This window comes from Triticum urartu, unplaced genomic scaffold, assembly GCF_056163025.1.
Source record: "Triticum urartu cultivar PI428250 unplaced genomic scaffold, HENAU_Tu73 scaffold2, whole genome shotgun sequence".
In the NCBI taxonomy this organism is placed as follows: Eukaryota; Viridiplantae; Streptophyta; class Magnoliopsida; order Poales; family Poaceae; genus Triticum; species Triticum urartu.
In genome coordinates this window covers 16,442,486-16,459,985 of record NW_028260368.1, presented here as the reverse complement: position 1 = coordinate 16,459,985, position 17,500 = coordinate 16,442,486, and the positions used below count along the sequence as shown (strand labels likewise).

The following is a 17,500-nucleotide window of genomic DNA, read 5'->3' as shown; positions in this document are numbered from 1 at the left end:
CCTCGCCCACAGCCTTCCAAAGGGGGAAGGGCCTTTACTTTCCCCCTGAGGGTAGGAAAATCATGATCGGGATAGCGGACGTAAAGCTATTGAACTTAGGTATGCTCTTTCCTTTTGTCGAAGTGGAATCGTAGAACAGAATGTGATACGATGAGATAGAATGCAATAGAAATAGAAACAAGGATAGCGAACGGGTTACCTACTCCTAAGGGTCAAAGCAAGCCCTTTAATTCAATTCTTTATTCTTACATTAAAATTCTTACATTAAAGAATGAATAAAATCTCCCCAAGTAGGATTCGAACCTACGACCAGTCAGTTAACAGCCGACCGCTCTACCACTGAGCTACTGAGGAACAAGGGGGGATTCGACCTCCTAGAGTTCAACTCCCGCTCTCAACCCATGAACAATATGAGTCCGAAGCTTCTTTCGTAACTCCCATAATTTCTTCGTAGTGGCTCCGTTCCATGCCTCATTTCATAGGGAAGCCCAAAGTGGCTCTATTTCATTCTATTTCACTTCCTAGCACTTCCTATCATTTAATATCCATCCCTTTGGTCTTATTGACATAAGAGATGTCATTTATAGTCTATCTCTTTCTATATATGGAAAGTCAAGAAATTCTCATCGAAACATCGAGAAATTGTGCATATAGAAAACTCTAAAGAAAGAAAAAAAGGAGACCCATGCCATGATTTTCAAATCTTTTCTATTTAGTAGTCTAAGTTTCTCGATGAGGATAATTAATTCGGTCGTTGTGGTCGGACTCTATTATGGATTTCTGACTACATTCTCCATAGGTCCCTCTTAGATCTTCTTTCTCCAATCTTGGATTAGGGAAGAAGGAGATATTCGCGACTACTGGCGATTTCATTATGGGGCAGCTCATGATCTTCATATCGATCTATTATCCACCTCTGTATCTATTCTTTCTTAGCTAAACAGGTGGAAGATCTATCCAATTTGGTTATATTATATCATGGACTCGAAAAACGGATCTGAATTTGACTGAAATGCACGATCTTCACAGGTATCACTTTTCACGATACCTAAAAGGTGGAATAGCGATTTTCGAACCATTTCCTATAAGAGAATGGTTTCCATTACTTTGAGAAATGGATTCTTATATCAAACTATAGCTATTGCATTAAAGAAGAAAAGAAACTAATAGAAGTCGAAGACGCGGAATGATAGTGAATAGAGAGAAAGATTCTTCTGATTTTCTTGTTTCTATCTACTAGACGCCGTAGAGAATTGAGAATTTTCATGTCTTTCAATTCTCGTACTCGTAATTGGAAAGTTATGGAAGGAGACCCATCATTTTGCAATGAAAACAACATATAAAACTCTGGACAATTTCGAAATCAGGCCAAGCGTCTTAATACATATGCAAAAAAATTCATTATTGGCCCACCATTGATTAGAAGATTTAGCTTGTATGAATCGCTATTGGTTTGATACGAATAATGACAATCGTTTCAGTATGTTAAGGATACAGATGTATCCACAATTCATTTAGAGTTACTTAATAGTCTATTTCTTATACCATATCTCTATCCCGTGAAATTCTCGAGCCAAAAGATGGATGCATATGCTGTGTTTCATTTTGCTAAATGATATCAATTAAATGGTGTATCAATTCCATAAATTGCATATAGCAATAAATAAATCAGCAAAATTCTTTCTAATATTTTAGATAGAAGAAACATTTCTTCTATCTAAAATATTAGAAAGAATGTACCCTTCTATCCAAATCCAATTTGCATCGATAAAATAAATCCAAATTCCAGTAGTAGATGAATAATTGCAAATTTGTGTGTGTACGAGATTAGAATAACTTCAAAATAACTGACATAATTTTGTATTTTTCCTGATCAGAAAAATACATGAAAAAGAAAGGAGGTAGAAAAATTTTTGGATTTATGGTTAAAGAAGAAAAAGAAGAAAACAGGGGTTCTGTTGAATTTCAAGTATTCAGTTTCACCAATAAGATACGGAGACTTGCTTCACATTTGGAATTACACAAAAAAGATTTTTCATCGGAAAGAGGTCTACGAAGACTTTTGGGAAAACGTCGACGTTTGCTGGCTTATTTGGCAAAGAAAAATAGAGTACGTTATAAGAAATTAATCGGTCAGTTGAATATTCGGGAGCAGTAATTTAATCGTTCAAATTTTTTTCTTGTTTTATTATTTTTTTAGTAGTCTTATAGTAGTCTTAGATTTTTCATTTTGATGAGCCTCGCTTTGAGGAATTCATGGAATAATCCATTTTCATGGAATAATGAATTAAGGAAGAAAGGATATGAGTCTACCGCTTACAAGAAAAGATCTCATGATAGTCAATATGGGCCCTCAACACCCATCAATGCATGGTGTTCTTCGACTGATCGTTACTCTCGATGGTGAGGATGTTATTGATTGTGAACCCATATTAGGGTATTTACACAGAGGAATGGAAAAAATCGCGGAAAACCGAACTATTATACAATACTTACCTTATGTAACAAGGTGGGATTATTTAGCTACTATGTTTACAGAAGCAATAACAGTAAATGCACCAGAATTCTTGGAGAATATTCAAATACCACAAAGAGCCAGCTATATTAGGGTAATTATGTTAGAATTAAGCCGGATAGCTTCTCACTTGCTATGGCTTGGACCTTTTATGGCGGATCTCGGCGCACAGACTCCTTTTTTCTATATTTTTAGAGAGAGAGAATTAATATATGATCTATTTGAAGCTGCTACAGGTATGCGAATGATGCACAATTACTTTCGCATCGGAGGAGTAGCCGCCGATCTACCTTATGGATGGATCGATAAATGTTTAGATTTCTGTGATTATTTTTTACGCGGAGTTGTTGAATATCAACAACTTATTACACAGAATCCAATTTTTTTAGAGCGAGTTGAAGGAGTAGGTTTTATTAGCGGAGAAGAAGCAGTAAATTGGGGCTTATCGGGACCGATGTTACGAGCTTCTGGAATACAATGGGATCTTCGTAAAGTAGATCCTTATGAGTCTTACAACCAATTTGATTGGAAAGTCCAATGGCAAAAAGAAGGGGATTCGTTAGCTCGCTATTTAGTACGAATTGGTGAAATGAGGGAATCCATCAAAATAATTCAACAAGCTGTAGAAAAAATTCCTGGAGGACCTTATGAAAATTTAGAAGTCCGACGCTTTAAGAAAGAAAATAATTCTGAATGGAATGATTTTGAGTATAAATTTCTTGGTAAAAAACCTTCGCCCAATTTTGAATTGTCAAGACAAGAGCTTTATGTAAGAGTAGAAGCCCCAAAAGGTGAATTAGGGATTTATCTAGTAGGAGATGATAGCCTTTTCCCCTGGAGATGGAAAATCCGTCCACCCGGGTTTATTAATTTGCAAATTCTTCCTCAGCTAGTTAAAAAAATGAAATTGGCTGATATCATGACGATATTAGGTAGTATAGATATCATTATGGGGGAAGTTGATCGTTGAAATGATAATAGATAGGGTAGAGGTAGAAACTATCAATTCTTTTTCGAAATTGGAATTATTAAAAGAAGTCTATGGACTGATATCGATTCTACCCATTTTGACCCTCCTTTTGGGAATAACAATAGAGGTACTCGTAATTGTGTGGTTAGAAAGAGAAATATCTGCGTCGATACAACAACGTATTGGTCCTGAATATGCTGGCCCCCTGGGCCTGCTTCAAGCTATAGCAGATGGGACTAAGCTACTTTTTAAAGAAGATATTCTGCCATCCCGAGGAGATATTTCTTTATTTAGCATTGGACCCTCTATAGCAGTCATATCAGTTTTATTAAGTTTTTTAGTTATCCCTTTGGGATATCATTTTGTTTTAGCCGATCTTAGTATTGGTGTTTTTTTATGGATTGCCATTTCAAGTATAGCTCCTATTGGTCTTCTTATGGCAGGATATAGCTCAAATAATAAATATTCTTTTTCAGGCGGTCTACGAGCTGCTGCTCAATCCATTAGTTATGAAATACCATTAACTTTTTGTGTGCTAGCAATATCTCTACGTGTGATTCGTTAAAATAGATCTTTTTCCTATAAAATCCATTAACTATTTATATTCCTTTTCTTATTTAGTATTTGGGTTGGTAAGTTAAACTAGATAGCTATATGAGTGAAACAAAACAGCTTATAAATTTGTAGTAAAAAGAAAAAATCTCATTTCCTACGTACAAGAAAAAAGTGGAAGTAAACATAAGCAGTGTAAACTCTTTATCCCAAGGTTGATATTTTTTAATTAGTCATCATATCTTGAAGCGGCCAAGAATAAAGGATTCACGATATGGAATTCCATTACTAGAATACTCCTAGTTATTACTATAACTTAATAATCCATAAGAAGAATCCACCAAAAGTTAGTGAAGGGTTAGGAACACTAAAGTACATAAAGGATTAGTAATGGAAAATCTAAAACATTAGAGATTTTTGCCCATAAAAGGAATCATAATAAGGACTTGCAATTTGTAGAAATTATCAAGTAGTACTTTCTTCGGATTCCGATCCAGAGTATGTTCCCATTCACTTGTTAAGGGAAATGGCTATCAAGAACGAATTAACCCTTTATCCATTTTTTCTTTTTAAATACCCCCTCCCTGGGGAAAGAAGAATAGTAAAAAAGATATGGAGTGCACTAGAAAAAATTTTCATTATTTCCTTCCTCTATCCATATTCATGCAGAATTGCTCATGAACTAATACCCAACTCTTTCCATTTATTAATTGAATTCCTATAACAAGTAACAAGTGTTTTATTCCAAGATTAAGTTATTACTGAACAAAGAAAAATTTTCATTATATTATAAAGGATGAGATCAATTCGGAAGCGCTTTTTCTTATTCTAGCAGACGGAATTCCTTTGGTCTAATTTAGGACTTTCAAATCTATTTTATTTTATCTAATTCTATCTACGCCCCCGGGGCTAGGAACAAAACAGTCCTTTCCTTTTTCTGATCATAGAGAAGCCGTATGAAGCTAAGGTTTCATGTACGGTTTTGAAATAGCGGTGGGAACTGTGATGTTATCACCGACTATGATTATCTAACAGTTCAAGTACAGTTGATATAGTTGAAGCACAGTCAAAATACGGTTTTTTTGGATGGAATATTTGGCGTCAGCCTATAGGTTTTCTGGTTTTTTTAATTTCTTCTTTGGCAGAATGTGAAAGATTACCCTTTGATTTACCAGAAGCGGAGGAAGAATTAGTAGCAGGTTACCAAACTGAATATTCCGGTATCAAATATGGTTTATTTTATCTTGTTTCTTACCTAAATTTATTAGTTTCTTCTTTATTTGTAACAGTTCTCTACTTGGGCGGGTGGAATTTATCTATTCCCTATATATCCTTTTTTGATTTTTTCCAAATGAATAAAGCAGTTGGAATTTTGGAAATGACAATGGGTATATTTATTACATTAACTAAAGCTTATTTATTTCTCTTCATTTCTATCACAATAAGATGGACTTTACCGAGGATGAGAATGGATCAGTTATTAAATCTTGGATGGAAATTTCTTTTACCTATTTCCCTGGGCAATCTCTTATTAACAACCTCTTCTCAACTTGTTTCACTATAAATAAGATAATACAATAATAGTAAGAATATTTTCAACACAAAAGCTCTCTCAAACAAGAGAAAGAAACATATCTTTTTCATAGATATTTAGAATGAATATGTTCCCTATGGTAACTGGGTTCATGAGTTATGGTCAACAAACAATACGTGCTACAAGGTACATAGGTCAAAGTTTCATAACTACCTTATCCCACACAAATCGTTTACCTATAACGATTCACTACCCTTATGAAAAATCAATTACACCAGAGCGTTTCCGAGGGCGAATCCACTTTGAATTTGATAAATGTATTGCTTGTGAAGTATGTGTTCGCGTATGTCCGATAGATTTACCCGTTGTGGATTGGAGATTTGAAAAGGATATTAAAAGAAAACAATTGCTTAATTATAGTATTGATTTCGGAGTTTGTATATTTTGTGGCAATTGTGTTGAGTACTGTCCAACAAGCTGTTTATCAATGACTGAAGAATATGAACTTTCTACCTATGATCGTCATGAATTGAATTACAATCAAATTGCTTTAAGTCGGTTACCAATCTCCATAATGGGAGATTACACAATTCAAACAATTAGGAATTCGTCTGAAAGTAAAATAAACAAAGAAAAATCTTCGAATTCAAGAACGATTACTGATTACTAAACTTTGATTTTGTCTTTCTGTTATAAAAATCTAATAATTCTTTATTAAACTTTAAAATTAAACTATAAAGAAAAACGAAAAACTACTGCTTATTGGAAATTATTTCTTATTTTAAATCAGACTAGATTTTCGTGATATAATATAATTTATAACTATAAGTTTATACACAAAAAAATACCCTAATCCTTTTTTCCTTCCTTGAATCCTTTAGTTTTAGTCAGTTCATGAAAAATTTTATACTATTAATTTCTTTTTATCCATAATGGATTTACCTGGACCAATACATGAGATTCTTATGCTATTTGGGGGATTTGTTCTTCTACTAGGGGGTCTAGGAGTAGTATTACTTACCAACCCCATTTATTCTGCCTTTTCGCTGGGATTAGTTCTTGTTTGTATATCCTTATTCTATTTTTTATTAAATTCCTACTTTGTGCTGTCGCACAACTTCTTATTTATGTGGGAGCCATAAATGTCTTGATCATATTCGCTGTAATGTTCGTAAATGGCTCAGAATGGTCTAAAGATAAGAATTATTGGACTATTGGAGATGGGTTCACTTCACTCGTTTGTATAACTATTGTTTTTTCACTAATGACTACTATCCCAGATACGTCGTGGTATGGAATTCTTTGGACTACAAGATCAAACCAAATAGTAGAACAGGGTCTCATAAATAATGTTCAACAAATTGGAATTCATTTAGCAACCGATTTTTATCTTCCGTTTGAACTCATTTCCATAATTCTTCTAGTTTCTTTAATAGGTGCAATTACTATGGCTCGGCAATAAGAAAACTTAGAAAAAGTACAAATTATAAGAATTGCAAATCTAAAATAAATAACTAAAGAATCACAATTTTGATTTAGTAAAATCCATCTACTGCCAACAAATACCTCCTTTTTTTTTTTTTTTTTTTTCTTTTGTTGTGTAATTGTTCTATTGTAATTAATTGAATCGGTTCAATTCTTGCCCTCATATTGAAATGAATCGAGATTGATAAGGAGTTAGTTAATGATGTTTGAGCATGTACTTTTTTTGAGTGTCTATTTATTTTCGATTGGTATCTATGGATTGATCACAAGCCGAAACATGGTTAGAGCTCTAATATGTCTTGAACTTATACTGAATTCAATTAATCTAAATCTCGTAACATTTTCTGATCTATTTGATAGTCGCCAATTAAAAGGAGATATTTTCGCAATTTTTGTTATAGCCCTTGCAGCTGCTGAAGCCGCTATTGGACTATCCATTCTTTCTTCCATCCATCGTAATAGGAAATCCACTCGTATCAATCAATCTAATTTATTGAATAATTAGACTTTTGAATAATTAGACATAGAATCCTCTAAACAAAGGCGCACATATTAAAATAAATAGAAATCAATACTATTTTCTTAGTATTATTTGAGAATATCCATTTTTTTTAGTAGATTATTGCATAGTATTCTTTTTCACTTAAATGAATTTTTGTATTTGTAATTCATTGATATTGCAATTTGAATATTGCAATAATTTATATTGAAAAGACGATAGCCAATTTATTGGCTAATTCGAATTCGTCTGTACAATTCGTAAAATTCTTTCTTATTTCTTATTTATTGTTGAAATCCAAAATTAAAGTCTCTTGGCTCTCTTCACGCTTTCTCACAAACAGATTAAAAAATAGATTTTTTTTTTTGAAGTTTGGATAAACCATTGCTTCGTCTGGTGTCTACAATACATATGACTCATTATAGTACTAATTTCATTTTTACCAGATCGAAAAATTTTATGTTGAAAAGAAAAATTTATAGATCCAATGTCACATTCCGTAAAAATTTACGATACATGTATAGGATGCACTCAATGTGTACGAGCTTGTCCAACAGATGTATTAGAAATGATACCCTGGGATGGATGTAAAGCCAAGCAAATTGCTTCCGCGCCGAGAACCGAAGATTGTGTGGGTTGTAAGAGATGTGAATCTGCCTGCCCGACAGATTTTTTAAGTGTCCGCGTTTATTTAGGGCCTGAAACAACACGTAGCATGGCTCTATCTTATTGATACGTTACAAAAAACTTCACTCGAATCGTCTGATTCCTCTTTACCGAAGAAGCCTGTGCTCGAAATAATCGAGCACGGGCTTTTCTGGTCAAAACGTATCTTGTCTTTATCACTTTATCATGAGTTATTTTCCTTGGTTAACAATACTTGTTGTTTTGCCGATATTTGCAGGTTCATTAATTTTCTTTTTACCTCATAAGGGAAACAAAGTCGTTAGGTGGTATACTATATCTATTTGTTTATTAGAATTCCTTCTAATGACTTATGCGTTCTGTTATCATTTCCAACTGGAGGATCCCTTAATCCAATTAAAGGAGGATTATAAATGGATAGATGTCTTCGATTTCCACTGGAGATTGGGAATCGATGGACTTTCATTAGGATCTATTTTATTGACAGGATTTATCACTACTTTAGCTACTTTAGCAGCTTGGCCAATTACACGGAATTCGCGATTATTCTATTTCCTGATGCTCGCAATGTATAGTGGTCAAATAGGATTATTTTCTTCGCGAGACCTTTTACTTTTTTTTATCATGTGGGAGTTAGAATTAATTCCTGTTTACTTACTTTTATCCATGTGGGGGGGGAAGAGGCGTCTATATTCAGCTACAAAGTTTATTTTGTATACTGCAGGCGGTTCCATTTTTTTCTTAATCGGAGTTCTGGGTATGGGCTTATATGGTTCCAACGAACCAGGATTAGATTTGGAAAGATTAATTAATCAATCATACCCTGCAACCTTGGAAATACTTTTATATTTTGGCTTCCTTATTGCTTATGCTGTCAAATTGCCGATTATACCCCTACATACGTGGTTACCAGATACCCATGGGGAAGCACATTATAGTACATGTATGCTTTTAGCGGGAATATTATTAAAGATGGGAGCATATGGATTGATTCGGATCAACATGGAATTGTTACCTCATGCTCATTATCTATTTTCGCCCTGGTTAGTAATAATAGGAGCGATCCAAATAATCTATGCAGCTTCAACTTCTCTTGGTCAACGAAATTTCAAAAAAAGAATAGCTTATTCCTCTGTATCTCACATGGGTTTCATAATTATAGGAATTGGTTCCATAACCAACATTGGACTCAATGGAGCTATTTTACAAATATTATCCCATGGATTTATTGGTGCTACACTTTTTTTCTTGGCAGGAACCGCTTCTGATAGAATGCGTCTTGTTTATCTCGAAGAACTGGGGGGAATATCTATCCCAATGCCTAAAATTTTTACCATGTTTAGTAGCTTTTCAATGGCTTCTCTTGCCTTACCAGGAATGAGTGGTTTTGTCGCAGAATTAGTAGTATTTTTTGGACTAATTACTAGTCCAAAATTTCTGTTAATGCCAAAAACACTAATTACTTTTGTAATGGCAATTGGAATGATATTAACTCCTATTTATTTATTATCTATGTTACGCCAGATGTTCTATGGATACAAGCTATTTAATGTTCCAAACGCAAATTTTGTGGATTCTGGACCACGAGAACTCTTTATTTTAATCTGTATCTTTTTACCAGTAATAGGAATTGGTATTTATCCAGATTTTGTTCTCTCCCTATCCGTTGACAGGGTAGAGGCTCTCTTATCCAATTATTATCCTAAATAGGTTTGCTTTTTTTTACTCGTCTGCTCTATTAATGCAGAAATAAGTAAAAAAGTATATAATGCAGAAATAAGTAAAAAAGTATAATTAGATCTATCTCGAATTTTTGAGAACCCTTTGATAAGGCGTTCAAGGGGTTCTCAAATAAAACATAAAAGTAAAAACCTTCATTTCATGAAGGTTTTATTTTATGTAATCATTTAGGTGTTAATGTAAACGAACCATAACTATGTAAGCCTATTCCTAATAGATTTATACCAAAATAACAAATCCAAATTATAAGAAATCCTATCAAAGCTATAAGTGGAATAATTTGGATTTGTTCTACTATGTAAATAAATTGCGAATATGGTCCAAGTAATAAATGCCCAAGTTTCCTTAGGATCCCAATTCCAATAGGATCCCCAGGCCTCATTAGCCCATACTGCTCCACAAAGAATACCTACGGTTAAAAGGGTAAATCCTAGGCTAATGACACGATAACTCCAAGAATCCAAACGCTCCGTTAATTGATATTTGTAATAATTTGGAAATGAAGGGACAGAGGTTCTTTTTAAAGCACTTCTTTTTGCATAAAAATATTTAATATCACTAAAGAAAAATGTTTTATTTAAAACATTTTTTTTCTTTTTAGAAAAGAAATGGAAATTATTTCGAAATCTAATGATTAGAATAGCGGCAGATAATAAGGATCCGCACAAAAGAGTTGCATAGCTTAATAACATCATACTGACATGCATCATTAACCACTGAGATTGTAGAGCAGGTACTAGTATCGTGGATTGATGCATTTCAGTTAAAAGACCCGATGTGGCAAAGCCTTGCGTTAAAATAGTACTTGGCGTAGTTATTGTGCTTAAATCATTTTTAGAGTTCTGTATTTTAGGAATGGTATGAAGAATATACAGGGCCCATGAAAGGAAGATCAATGACTCATATAAATTACTTAATGGAAAATGTCCCGAGGAAGCCCAACGAGAAACTAAGAATCCTGTTATAGAGAAAAAAGTAACTATCATTCCTTTTTCTGACGAATCGCGTAATCCTCCAAGTTCACGAACTAATAAGGTTATAAAATGAATCGTAATCACAATTGAAATCGTTGAGAAAGAGATATGAGTTAGTATATGTTCTAAAGTTGCAAATAGCATAAGGGGAAGGTCCCATTACAAAATTGTAAATTTCGAATTGATTTCTAATCTATTGTATTCTTTTTCAAGAATGCCGCCACTCGGATTCGAACCGAGATGCTTGAGCACTGCTTCCTAAGAGCAGCGTGTCTACCAATTTCACCATGGCGGCTAACTTCAAATAATAGGTAACTTAAAAGAATAATAGCTATTATCTTGGGAATCGTCGATATTGGGAAAGTCCATAAAATTTAGGAACATTAGAGTTTTCATTAAAATAGACTTCGTTTGGTAGTATCGTTTCCATTTTTTTTTTTTACAATAAACTCTTGCTTTGCCCAATAGAAACACAAACACTGCTTGAAAGAGTTGGAACTTCTTTTTTCTAACTTGCAATTATAGAACTAATTTTTTCTAATTAATTTCCCCTTTACATTTTGAAAATTCTTTCAATACAATGAAAAAAATCCAAAAGGGTTTCTATTTAATGATGAAATTAAAATAAAATGGATAAATAGAAAAGGCTTTTTGGATTTTTTAAAAATTTCTAGAATGAAAGTCTTTATGCTCTTATTAATAAGATTTACTAACCTTATGATTTTGGAGAAGATAGGTGGAAGTTGTAAGTCCTATTGTAAGAATACTCCACTTTTCATAATTTTCCTAATAGAATATGAGGATTCTATTAGGAAAATTATGAAAAGTTCATTGATAGGAAAAGAATACTTAGCACACAGTATACCAAACAAAACTTTTTTTTTCTTGTATATATAAGATAAGAGGGGTTTTTTGTTCTAAGAATATTGTACCGAGTAATTCGACACATAAAAGTACATTCAAAGAAGAATCCAAATTATTAAATAATTGGAATTCTTTTTTGATAAGTCAATTCATATTATTCCAAAATCTTATTATTTGTTTGTTGCCACAGAAAAACCCTTTGGTTTTGGATGCTCATTACCGCTCGAAAATGATCTTGATTTTACTAAAGAATAAGATTGTACTATGGAAAAATAAGTCTTTTTCTTCCAAATATTTTTACGAATACGCTTTTTTGACATTGAAGTACGTTTTTTTGGAACTGCCATTCAAAAAGGAAATTACTTTTTTCTAGTTGTATGTGAAAGACATCTATTGCTGCAAATCAATCCTTCTTTCTTCTTTTTATTAGTATTTATACTTAGATACTGAAAGATACTTAAATTTTGAATTATTTTTTACTTCATTTTGTCTAATGCGGATAAGACAACAAGAATTTTTTAACATTTTTTCTTTATATATTTTATACTTTTTTTTTAATAATATAGAATATATAGAAGGGTTTCTCATTTAAATCTATTTATATCTATTTATATATCAAGTATACTCCATATATAGATATATGGTATGGAAGCCTATCCCCCATATAAGATAAGACGGGGGGATAAAAAGAAGGGAAAATGAAAATAGTTAATTAAGTTCAGAATGGTATTCCATAAAGGAAAGGAATTCCAATCAAAACAAAAAATACTGAGTCTCTTAAACAAGACATTCTAAAACTTAGGTAATTTATAGTCATTAGAATTTTAGTTCTATATGAAGTAAGGACTATTCGATAATTTCTTATAAACATAGGTTTTCATTGGAATTCACTCAATCAGTTAATTATGGAACAAGAGAGCTGTTTCATCTTTGTTTTAAAGAAATATAAAAATGAATTATGAATAGAAAGTAAAATGATTCCACTTTTTTTTTTTTATTTTTATAAATATCTTTATTTAGTTAATAAAATAACTTCGTTACCTAGTTATTTTATTAACTTTTTTAATTTAACCAACTAAACCCATTCTTAATTTTTAATTATTTCAATGAGATAAATTTTGGAAAAATTAAGAATTTCAGTATTTTTTCTTATTCTTTTTATTTATTCTTTCAGAAAGAGATAAGAATTGGTTTGGTGAATCGGAAACAATTTTATAGAAAAATTGAAGTAAAAATTGAAGTAAAAATTGCAATTTCTTTTCTTATGGAACATACATATCAATATGCATGGGTAATCCCTCTTCTCCCACTTCCAGTTATTATGTCAATGGGATTTGGCCTTATTCTTATTCCGACAGCAACAAAAAATCTTCGTCGCATATGGGCTTTTCCTAGTGTTTTACTCTTAAGTATAGCTATGGTATTCTCAGTTCAACTGTCTATTCAACAAATAAATGGAAGTTCGATCTATCAATATCTATGGTCTTGGACCGTCAATAATGATTTTTCTTTAGAATTTGGATACTTGATTGACCCACTTACTTCTATTATGTTAATACTAATTACTACTGTAGGAATCCTGGTTCTTATTTATAGTGATGGTTATATGTCTCACGATGAAGGATATTTGAGATTTTTTGTTTATATAAGTTTTTTCAATACTTCCATGTTGGGATTGGTTACTAGCTCCAATTTGATACAAATTTATTTTTTTTGGGAACTCGTGGGAATGTGTTCTTATTTATTGATAGGCTTTTGGTTTACACGACCAATCGCAGCGAGTGCTTGTCAAAAAGCTTTTGTAACTAATCGTGTAGGGGATTTTGGTCTATTATTAGGAATTTTAGGTTTTTTTTGGATAACAGGTAGTTTAGAGTTTAGGGATTTGTTCAAAATAGCTAATAACTGGATTCCTAATAATGGAATTAACTCTTTACTTACTACTTTGTGTGCTTTTTTATTATTCCTTGGTGCAGTTGCGAAATCCGCACAATTCCCTCTTCACGTATGGTTACCCGATGCTATGGAAGGGCCCACTCCTATTTCGGCTCTTATACACGCAGCAACTATGGTTGCTGCGGGAATTTTTCTTCTAGCTCGACTTCTTCCTCTTTTCATATCTTTACCTTTGATAATGAGTTTTATTTCTTTAGTAGGTACAATAACACTATTCTTAGGAGCTACTTTAGCTCTTGCTCAGAGAGATATTAAAAGAAGCTTAGCCTATTCTACAATGTCTCAATTGGGTTATATGATGTTAGCTCTAGGTATAGGTTCTTATCAAGCTGCTTTATTCCATTTGATCACTCATGCTTATTCAAAAGCTTTATTGTTCTTGGGATCCGGATCCGTTATTCATTCAATGGAACCTCTTGTTGGATATTCACCAGATAAAAGTCAAAATATGGTTCTTATGGGCGGTTTAAGAAAATACATTCCAATCACAAGAACTACTTTTTTATGGGGTACACTTTCTCTTTGTGGTATTCCACCTCTTGCTTGCTTCTGGTCCAAAGATGAAATCCTTAGTAATAGTTGGTTGTATTCGCCCTTTTTTGGAATAATAGCCTCCTTTACTGCAGGATTAACTGCCTTTTATATGTTTCGGATATATTTACTTACATTTGATGGGTATTTGCGTGTTCATTTTCAAAATTACAGTAGCACTAAAGAGAGTTCCTTGTATTCAATATCCTTATGGGGAAAAAGGATACCCAAAGGAGTGAATAGGGATTTCGTTTTATCAACAACGAAGAGTGGAGTTTCTTTTTTTTCACAAAATATACCAAAAATTCAAGGTAATACAAGAAATAGGATAGGATCCTTTACTACGTCTTTTGGGGCTAAAAAAACTTTTGCCTATCCGCATGAAACGGGAAATACTATGTTATTTCCTCTTCTTATATTACTACTTTTCACTTTGTTCATTGGATTCATAGGAATCTCTTTTGATAATGGAGGAATTGGTAATGGAATAGCAGAGTTAACCATATTATCAAAGTGGTTAACTCCCTCAATAAACTTTACCCAGGAAAGTTCTAATTCTTTTGTAAATTCATATGAATTTATTACTAATGCAATTTCTTCTGTAAGTCTAGCTATCTTTGGTTTATTCATAGCATATATCTTCTATGGATCCGCTTATTCTTTTTTTCAGAATTTGGATTTAATAAACTCTTTTTACAAAGGAAATCCTAAAAAAGAATTTTTAGATCAAGTAAAAAAAAATATATACAGTTGGTCATATAATCGTGGTTATATAGATATTTTCTATACTAGGGTCTTTACCCTCGGTATAAGAGGGTTAACCGAACTCACGGAGTTTTTTGATAAGGGTGTTATTGATGGAATTACCAATGGAGTGGGTCTTGCTAGTTTTTGTATAGGAGAGGAAATTAAATATGTAGGGGGAGGTCGAATCTCGTCTTATTTATTCTTTTTTTTATGTTATGTATCTGTGTTTTTATTCTTTTTTCTTTCTTAAGTTAAGGAATTTACAACAAGTCTCTTGCAAAAATAACTATCCTATCCCCTTTCTACAATCTCTCTATATCCTTGTTACATAAGGTAAGTATTGTATAATAGTTCGGTTTTCCGCGATTTTTTCCATTCCTCTGTGTAAATACCCTAATATGGGTTCACAATCAATAACATCCTCACCATCGAGAGTAACGATCAGTCGAAGAACACCATGCATTGATGGGTGTTGAGGGCCCATATTGACTATCATGAGATCTTTTCTTGTAAGCGGTAGACTCATATCCTTTCTTCCTTAATTCATTATTCCATGAAAATGGATTATTCCATGAATTCCTCAAAGCGAGGCTCATCAAAATGAAAAATCTAAGACTACTATAAGACTACTAAAAAAATAATAAAACAAGAAAAAAATTTGAACGATTAAATTACTGCTCCCGAATATTCAACTGACCGATTAATTTCTTATAACGTACTCTATTTTTCTTTGCCAAATAAGCCAGCAAACGTCGACGTTTTCCCAAAAGTCTTCGTAGACCTCTTTCCGATGAAAAATCTTTTTTGTGTAATTCCAAATGTGAAGCAAGTCTCCGTATCTTATTGGTGAAACTGAATACTTGAAATTCAACAGAACCCCTGTTTTCTTCTTTTTCTTCTTTAACCATAAATCCAAAAATTTTTCTACCTCCTTTCTTTTTCATGTATTTTTCTGATCAGGAAAAATACAAAATTATGTCAGTTATTTTGAAGTTATTCTAATCTCGTACACACACAAATTTGCAATTATTCATCTACTACTGGAATTTGGATTTATTTTATCGATGCAAATTGGATTTGGATAGAAGGGTACATTCTTTCTAATATTTTAGATAGAAGAAATGTTTCTTCTATCTAAAATATTAGAAAGAATTTTGCTGATTTATTTATTGCTATATGCAATTTATGGAATTGATACACCATTTAATTGATATCATTTAGCAAAATGAAACACAGCATATGCATCCATCTTTTGGCTCGAGAATTTCACGGGATAGAGATATGGTATAAGAAATAGACTATTAAGTAACTCTAAATGAATTGTGGATACATCTGTATCCTTAACATACTGAAACGATTGTCATTATTCGTATCAAACCAATAGCGATTCATACAAGCTAAATCTTCTAATCAATGGTGGGCCAATAATGAATTTTTTTGCATATGTATTAAGACGCTTGGCCTGATTTCGAAATTGTCCAGAGTTTTATATGTTGTTTTCATTGCAAAATGATGGGTCTCCTTCCATAACTTTCCAATTACGAGTACGAGAATTGAAAGACATGAAAATTCTCAATTCTCTACGGCGTCTAGTAGATAGAAACAAGAAAATCAGAAGAATCTTTCTCTCTATTCACTATCATTCCGCGTCTTCGACTTCTATTAGTTTCTTTTCTTCTTTAATGCAATAGCTATAGTTTGATATAAGAATCCATTTCTCAAAGTAATGGAAACCATTCTCTTATAGGAAATGGTTCGAAAATCGCTATTCCACCTTTTAGGTATCGTGAAAAGTGATACCTGTGAAGATCGTGCATTTCAGTCAAATTCAGATCCGTTTTTCGAGTCCATGATATAATATAACCAAATTGGATAGATCTTCCACCTGTTTAGCTAAGAAAGAATAGATACAGAGGTGGATAATAGATCGATATGAAGATCATGAGCTGCCCCATAATGAAATCGCCAGTAGTCGCGAATATCTCCTTCTTCCCTAATCCAAGATTGGAGAAAGAAGATCTAAGAGGGACCTATGGAGAATGTAGTCAGAAATCCATAATAGAGTCCGACCACAACGACCGAATTAATTATCCTCATCGAGAAACTTAGACTACTAAATAGAAAAGATTTGAAAATCATGGCATGGGTCTCCTTTTTTTCTTTCTTTAGAGTTTTCTATATGCACAATTTCTCGATGTTTCGATGAGAATTTCTTGACTTTCCATATATAGAAAGAGATAGACTATAAATGACATCTCTTATGTCAATAAGACCAAAGGGATGGATATTAAATGATAGGAAGTGCTAGGAAGTGAAATAGAATGAAATAGAGCCACTTTGGGCTTCCCTATGAAATGAGGCATGGAACGGAGCCACTACGAAGAAATTATGGGAGTTACGAAAGAAGCTTCGGACTCATATTGTTCATGGGTTGAGAGCGGGAGTTGAACTCTAGGAGGTCGAATCCCCCCTTGTTCCTCAGTAGCTC

The 17,500-nt window shown here is 32.9% G+C and overlaps 3 non-coding genes across 3 annotated transcripts in view; 2 read left to right on the top strand and 1 right to left on the bottom strand.

The window, feature by feature from the left end:
• TRNAR-ACG (transfer RNA arginine (anticodon ACG)) overlaps nt 1-9 on the top strand; it is a 74-nt gene extending 65 nt beyond the window's left edge. Inside the window, exon 1 of the tRNA in view lies at nt 1-9. This exon is cut by the window's left edge and continues 65 nt beyond it. This is a non-coding gene — a tRNA (tRNA-Arg).
• An 11,120-nt stretch (nt 10-11,129) lies between these two features.
• Nucleotides 11,130-11,209, bottom strand: TRNAL-UAG (transfer RNA leucine (anticodon UAG)). The gene has a single exon. It is a non-coding gene; the product is annotated as a tRNA-Leu (tRNA).
• Nucleotides 11,210-17,487: 6,278 nt separating this feature from the next.
• Nucleotides 17,488-17,500, top strand: part of TRNAN-GUU (transfer RNA asparagine (anticodon GUU)) — a 72-nt gene continuing 59 nt past the window's right edge. Inside the window, exon 1 of the tRNA in view lies at nt 17,488-17,500. This exon is cut by the window's right edge and continues 59 nt beyond it. This is a non-coding gene — a tRNA (tRNA-Asn).